The sequence below is a fragment of the Coptis chinensis genome, chromosome 3 (assembly GCF_015680905.1).
Source record: "Coptis chinensis isolate HL-2020 chromosome 3, ASM1568090v1, whole genome shotgun sequence".
NCBI lineage: Eukaryota > Viridiplantae > Streptophyta > Magnoliopsida > Ranunculales > Ranunculaceae > Coptis > Coptis chinensis.
The window spans coordinates 28653246-28660639 of NC_141458.1; the positions used below are offsets into that span (position 1 = coordinate 28653246).

Consider the following 7394-nt stretch of genomic DNA (forward strand, 5'->3'; position numbering starts at 1 on the left):
GAAAGCAGCAACAGACATTCATTCTCTGTGAACTAGAACTATGTTTAGCATATATGGTAAGAAATGGCCATGGATTGGAGATGTGGAAAAACCACCTGACCAAGTTTCTTACTTCTGGAAGGGTATCCATAAAATTTTCAACTCCATTAGTGGGGGTCTGATATGGAGAATAGGGAAGGGTACCACCATCTCCATTCTGAAGGATCCTTGGCTCAAGTGTTTGAATGAACCTGTGACTCTAGCAGAATTGGGGGTGGTGGATAATACTCTCAACAACCTTCATGTTTCAAACCTCTTCTTGATAGATGGAAGTGGCTGGGATCCAACCAAACTTAATCAATATTTCCACCCTTTCATATGTCAGAAAATTCAGGAGGTAATAGTTAGACCTGCCTCTGACTCTGTTGACAAAATGATATGGGTTATGGAAAAGTTTAGAAGGCTAACAGTTAAGTCTACATATGAGTTTCTAAATAAAAAGAACACTGGTATGGGTCAGAGTTCAAGTGTAAACTACAAAGCTATAAAACAGGTTTGGGCAGCTCCTCTGCCTTCTTATATGCAGATGTTCATTTGGAAACTATATATGTATGTGCTGCCTATAGGAGATAGGCTGACATAAAAGAAAATGAAGGGGGACTTCTCCTGTCCTTTTTGTAATAGAGAACTGGAAACTGTTGAGCATTTATTCTTCACTTGTGACTAGACCAGAGCTATCTGGTTTAGCTCTCAAGTGGGATTGAGAATCAATAACAATCACCAACAACCAAGTTTGAGGGAGAGGCTGGACTTGTACCTGTCATGGTGCAACATCAAGAATAGTGAGTTTTGTTTGGCTGGGACCCACATTATGTACCTACTTCAACACATGTGGAATGCCATAAATGAGGTCAAATTTGAAAAAAGAAAGGCAAATAGGGATCGCATCATCATACAAAGCAAAGGGTTGGTAGACAAATGTTATGTAGCATACAAAGAAGTTTCCTCTACCTCTCAAAGTTCAATTAGTACTTTTGATGAAAGTATAGAAAGGATGTTTCCTGAAATCCCAAATGAAAGTATTGTGATTAGATTTGATGCCTCCTTTATCAGGAATACAGGATGGGCTGGAGCTGGAGCAATATCAAGTAATAGTGAAGGAGTCATTGTTGGAGCAGCTGTTAGGAGATTCAAGGCTCAGGAAGTCGAGGAAGCAGAATTGGGAGCAGCTGAAGTTGTTGCTCTTTTGGCAAAGCATCTCAGCTATAATCACACTATGTTTTGGAGGGAGAGAACATGGAGATGATGAAGGTGCTCCAGGGATCAGAATGTAAATGGTCCTTAGCAGCTCTGAAGGTTTCTATAAACTCTATTGTTTTGGATTTCAGTTCATGTAATTTTAATTGGATTGGTAGGATTTCAAATGAGGATGCAGACTTACTAGCTGGATGGGCAAACCATCAGTTGGGAAGTTTTGATCTTCCGAAGTGTATGTCTGACATTTCATGTGTTCCTATTTACCGGGAGGTGGTTATATATAATATTAGTAGTATTGCATTGCAAAAAAAAACTCACAGTTTGAGGCAAATTTGGATTTTGAGAGGTGCACAAATGCATATTATTTTGTTTCGTTCGCAACAATTGCTTTATGGTGGGATTGCTTTTATATTGAAAAGCTAACTGACAACTGACAACTGAGTGAGCTGACAAAGTAAAATTTCTCTTTTTCTCACTGTCATGGCCACTTGGCAGCTTTTGATTTGGACAAAACAAACTAAAAGCATTGAGAAAATTGCAGCAAAAAATGGACTCGAATTTGGCCCATGGTCGGTCACCTGGCAGAAAATCCGAAGTAACATTGTATTGGGCAGAAACCCGCAGTACAATGTATTGGGCAGTGCAAAAAAAAAACGTAAAGTACCAAAAGTGCAAAAAAAGGTTTAGTACGTTGTACAGTTTGCCTCTATTAAGAGTAGGAAAAAATATCCAATTATAGTTATCCCTATAATTCCTCCATTAGGATTAGGAAAGGCCAAGTGGCAAGTCAGCAAACCCAGTTAGGAGTATGTTCGATGTTAGTTCTAGAAGTGATGTTGATGGCATATTGGCATAGTATAGCAAGCTTCTTTTATGCTAGTTGAATACCTTTTAATGTGGCACAATCACCATTTTGGTATGATATATGCTGAGGGTTATTAATGCTGCACCTAAAGGGTACAAACCACCTTCCGTAGGCAAGTAAAGGACTTCTTCGCTTGACAAAAAGAAAAACGAATTTGATAGAGAATTGATGTCTTTGAAGGATGACTGGTCTACAGCTGGAGTTTCTATAGTTCCTTATGGGTGGACTAATGTCAAAAACTAAATTTTATATAATGTTATGGCAATTTATGGCTGCAAGGCAATCAAGCCACTTCCACTATAAGCTTCCCACGCAAGGAACACAGCGTGCCCAACTCCCAATCTCGAACTCTAAATCTGTGGACCTTGTCAAGAAAATAGGTCATAAGACTGAAGCCATGGTACACGCTAACAGGCCTACACTTCGACCATAATTAAACCATCACAACTCCTAAGAAAAAACTTTTTGGATAAGAACTCCTAAAAATAAACTGCATCCAAGTACTATGTACAAACAACTTGATCCAATCAATCAAAATAAGTTTTAGGTCCAGTCCTGATTCCTGATCACTGCACAAAGGGTACAGCCAAACAGAGATAATTATCAATGATTTGGAACAAAGTAGATTCCGTTGGGTCAATCCCACACAAATGCATACCTCTACTTTCTATATGCAACACTCCACGGACACACGCTTTCTTAGTGAAGTGGGAAAACTCAGTGCTTTGGCGCAGGCAATAATGTTAGCTATTTTCATTCTAAAGTCTCTTCGCTTATGCGTATAAGATCCTCTAACCTAAAAAATAAATAAAGACTTCCGCGAAAAAACATCTTGTATATGATATCACCAACCACTAATAACTTGACATCATGCACAAACAAACAGAGAAGATAAATATAATATATTTTAGCTTTCTCTGACAGAAAAAGACAAAGGGGGACTCTATAAAAGAAATTTCCTCAGTGCACTTCTGCTAGTACAGAAACAGGGTTCATCTTAACCAAGCCTTCCCATCTGTTCTTGATCTCCTCTTTGAAGGTAATGAATCTTGAACCTTGATCTGGTCTTAAATTCTAAATTCTTGCCTTATCTCTGAAATGTGTTTATCTACTTAACATGAGAAGCATGGTCCTATTATGTCTTCGTATTCTTTTTTACTTGGTTTATTGTTTTTTACCAAGTGTAGTTACTTACTTTTTTTCCCCTATTTTTTGGGAACCAAATACTAAGCTACTGTTTATCCAAGCTTGTTGAAGGTTTCTCTAAATGTGTTCAGTATGAAAGAGTTTATTGTGTTCTACGCAGTTATAAGTTATAACATGATCTCTTAACTGGGTTCACCATGTAAGAGTAAATATCCTTTCTTCATCTACTTCCTAGTACATATACATAACATTTAGGCTTGTTAAATAAAAGATGGATCTGGCATTGTGGAGAAGCTGCTTATAAACTGTTTTTGTTTCTTCCTTAAATATTCTGTGTTCATGAATATTAGGAAAAAGCTGAAAATCTAGCAGTCCCAAATGGGACCTAGGACTCTGCCACAAACTGATGTTAAATATTTATAATGGTTAAAATCGTAGATATGAAGTTCTTTTTTGTGTTCAATCGTCTTAACATTCCTTTACTTTGCCTGTCAATGAAGAACAAAGTGAAATGGAGTTGGTCCTGGACTGGAAATCCTTAGGTTCTCTGTTTGCAACCTTCGTGTTCATCCGAACCGCGATAAGAGATTTCATGCCTCCTGAAGTATACCAATTTCTCAAACTCCTTTTCTCAAAAGTTTTCACTTCACTGCAACCAAATGTCACCATTCTCATTGAAGAATTCGAGAGTTCTTTAACCAATGAACTTTTCGACGCTGCTCAGTCCTACCTTAGCACCAAGTGTTTCTCCTCTTCTCGAGTCCTCAAGCTGTCTAAACCCAAGAATTTCAAGAACCTCACCTTCACCATGTCTACTAACCAGACTTTTGAAGAGATGTTTGAGGGAATTAAGGTCAAGTGGACGTTCTGCTGTGTCGAGAAGAAAACAAATAGCAATATTTACAGAGCGTCTCTTGAGAATAGATACTTTCAGCTATCGTTTCATCACAAGTATAAGGAGAAGGTTCAGTCCTCTTATATCCCTTATGTCATTGAAGTAGCAGAGACTATCAAGCTCAAGAACCGTGAAAGGAAACTTTATACTAATCGATCTTTTGAAGAAGACGGCAGGTATTGGTCATTCGTACCCTTCTCTCATCCATCCACATTTGATACATTAGCATTTGATCCAGTTCTGAAGGAGGATATCAAAGCAGACTTAACCAAGTTTATCAAACGAAAAGAGTTCTACGGCAGAGTTGGAAGAGCTTGGAAAAGAGGCTATCTTCTATATGGTCCACCTGGGACTGGTAAGACAAGCTTGATTGCTGCCATTGCTAATTTCCTCGAATTCGATATATATGATCTGGAATTGACTTCTGTGAGAAGTAATTCACAATTGAGGAAGCTTTTGATTTCAATATCTAGTAAGTCGGTGGTCGTAGTTGAAGACATTGATTGTTCACTTGATTTATCTGATCGATCCAAGAAGGCAATCACTGCTGAAGAAAACGGAAATGACACTGAAGAAGGCAAGGACAAGGCTCACAGAACGGGTTCTTTAAACAGCTTTATTAGTCTGTCCGGGGTATTGAATTTTGTCGATGGGCTTTGGTCATCATGTGGGGGTGAAAGACTGATCATCTTTACGACCAATCACAAGGAGAAACTGGACCAGGCATTGCTGAGACCAGGTCGAATGGACAAACACATTAACCTCTCTTACTGTGAGATTGATGCCTTTAAGATGTTGGCGAAGAACTATCTCGGTATTGAGAAGCATGAACTAATGAAAGATGTCGAGGAGGTCTTGCCTCTTATCAAGATGACACCAGCAGACATTGGAGAAATTTTCTTGAGTTGTGAGGAAGATGCTGACATGGGAATGAAAAGAATTCTCGAGAAGATGGTTGAGGAGAAGGAGAAGCAATGCCGTCTTACTATTGAAGATTCTTCAATTAACAATGATAAAAACCAGGAGCAGAATGAAGACTCAGTTGCAAATGAAGATGGACACAAAATTGAAGAACGGCATGACGATAACAACAAAGAAAAGGAAGATGTAGTTGCAGAAAAACAGGACTAAACTGAGAAATGTAGCAATGGAGAAAGATGACACTGATATCTCTCTATGGTTTATGTGTTTTGGTGGTTCAAGTGAGAACTTAATTTAATCTCTCTATGGTTGTAGTGGTTTAAGGGAGAACTTAATTCAATTGGAATTGGGGTGGTTTATAGTGTCAAGTACTAGTGTACTACTCTTCACCAAAAAAAAGTACTAGTGTACTGCTAGATAAATATTGTTATGTGCATCTGGGCTGTAATATTGTAGTGTTCTCAGTCCATGAATTATATTCAATTAAGTCCTAAGGCGCCTATTGATTGTCAGTCCATATTAATGTAGTTTATGCACCTAATAATTGTCACACAATATTTATGTAATTTATGCACCTAATGATTGTCAGCCAATATTAATGTTGTTCGATTTGTCAAATGCACAAAGAAAATGCATCCTGAACTCCTAAAGGTGATCTCACAAAGAAATTGCACTGTAAATGTTCCTCATTTATATTATTATCTCACAGATTTCATCTTATACTTAATTCTTCCGGTATGTGTGACTGTGTGCGGATCTATGAGTTGGCTGACCCGGGCTGTAGCCCCCCCTTACTTTGCTCAAAACCCAAAAGTACAGTGGTAACTGTTCAGTAGTGAGAATTAGTGTTAGTAGCCCCCCCTATTGTTGAATCCTGCATCCGCCCCTGACTGTGTGAGAACTGAGAACTGTTGCATAGTTTTCAAACCTCTTGCTACAAATGGCCACAACTCGTGGTGTATCATCTCTAGTACTTCACAAGTGCATACATGAGAATGTCCTGGCATGAGCTAAAATCAATGAAACCAGGTTCATATATATATAAGATAATTGGCACAAGTGTTCTACAGTTGTACTTGACATTCCAATCAACAACAAACATCACTAGGTTTAGGCACGCCGCAAACATTGAGCAAGACATTGTGAGGTTCTTCAGAAGTTTATGCACCTATGCAGATTGGCTTCCTATGGGCATATTCAAGGCGACAATAGCTGCATTCTATAAAGTTTACCTCCAATTATATGGCTTCTATACTTGAAGAGAGTAAGTTTCCCTAAAAATGGGTGCAGCTACTTTTGTTAAACCGCAAGTGAAAGTTTCAATATTAACCCAAAGCAAAGAGGCCAAAAGAGTGTGCACTTAAATGATGCATTTTCAACACTGTCCTGGGCCCCGGGGTAGTCCGTAGTCGACCACTTACAAGGACAGCTATAAATTGGAATTTTGTTGAGGAGACTAGGAGAGTAGTTTTATTACTTTTATACGAAAGGGTACTAAAGACTTGGTGACAACTGAATGTGCGGACTAGGGAAATTACCAGCAACTATAATTGATACGGACAGCGTACCTGCTAATGGATCAATTGATGGTTTGAAAAGGGCCTATTTAATTGATTCCCTTTTTTCTTCTGGATCCTTTTCACTTCTCTGAACAAACTCACAAAGGGTCGAAGGAGCTTTTTGGGCATTGAAATAATCCCACTGATATTTCGGAATTCATCTAAGATATATATCATGAAAACGAAGTCTGATATATATATGTGCATCGATTACGATAATACGATTAGATTGAGTTGGGCGATTTAATATCGATACACAACTACACAAGTACTAATTTTTCGAGGGAAAATGATTTTGATAACTGCTCTAAGAGAGAAAATGAAGGGGTCCAAACTCGAATGGCAAAACTGTGTGGACCACAAACCTGTGTATATATTTTTTGGTAATTGACAAACCTTATTATGCAATTGTTAGGAATATTGTATTTACTCTTTACTAATTACCAAACTATGCAAATTTTTTGTCTTGTAATAGACACTTTTTAGTTAAATTCGAGCCTAGTGTACATACACTATGTCCTTAAGACAGATTTTTTTCCCTCACAGTGCTTGAAGGTTAATGGGAAATTGTCTCCCAAGATAGAACAAATTTCTTTCTATAGAAAGCTAGCACTTTAATTCTATAGAATCAGCGAACACAACATAGTATTTGACTAAGAACAGAAAGAGAAGAAAAATATCAGAACTCTGTGTAATATTGTGTGTATTTTTCTCCAAATTCATCTACTATTTATAGGTGAGTGGTGCCTCTTCGAAACAATATAGTGACTCT

At 38.0% G+C, this 7394-nt stretch overlaps 1 pseudogene across 1 annotated transcript; it reads left to right on the forward strand.

Moving 5' to 3' along the window:
* Nucleotides 1-3006: 3006 nt before the first annotated feature.
* Nucleotides 3007-5563, forward strand: LOC147509010 (AAA-ATPase At3g50940 pseudogene; annotated as a pseudogene). The gene is made up of 2 exons (XR_015218316.1): nucleotides 3007-3140; nucleotides 3748-5563. The product of XR_015218316.1 is annotated as an AAA-ATPase At3g50940 pseudogene (transcript).
* Nucleotides 5564-7394: the final 1831 nt, after the last annotated feature.